The sequence below is a fragment of the Dipodomys ordii genome, unplaced genomic scaffold (genome assembly GCF_000151885.1).
Source record: "Dipodomys ordii isolate 6190 unplaced genomic scaffold, Dord_2.0 Scaffold72, whole genome shotgun sequence".
Taxonomy (NCBI): Eukaryota; Metazoa; Chordata; class Mammalia; order Rodentia; family Heteromyidae; genus Dipodomys; species Dipodomys ordii.
This window is the reverse complement of record NW_012267288.1, coordinates 4,144,511-4,145,074: the sequence shown is the minus strand read 5'-3', so window position 1 is coordinate 4,145,074 and position 564 is coordinate 4,144,511.

Genomic DNA, 564 nt, shown 5'->3' with positions numbered 1-564 from the left:
AGTGGGATTGCTGGGTCATAGGGGAGCTCTATGTGGAATCTTTTGAGGAACCTCCATACTACTTTCCAAAGTGGTTGAACAAGTTTACACTCCCAACAATGCAGATACCTATCAATATTCAAACCTCATTCTTCAAGGAAATAGAAGAGGCAATCCAAAAATTCATATGGAACAATAAAAGACCCAAGTACCAAAAACAATCCTTAACAGAAAGGACAGTGCTGGAGGAATATTAATACCAAATTTCAAACTCTTCTACAAAGCCATAGTAAACAAAACAGCTTGGTACTGGCATAAGAACAGACCTCAGGACCAATGGAATAGAATTGAAAACCGAAAAATGAAACCACAGACCTATAGCCACCTAAACTTTGATAAGGGAGCTAAAAAAATAGAATGGAAGAAAGACAGCCTATTTAGTAAACGGTGCTGGTAAAATTGGTTAATCACCTGTAGAAAACTAAATCTAGGGCTGGGAAGGTAGCTCAGTGGTAGAGCGCTTGCCTTGCATGCATGAAGCCCTGGGTTTGATTCCTCAGCACCACATAAGCAAAAAGAAAAAAG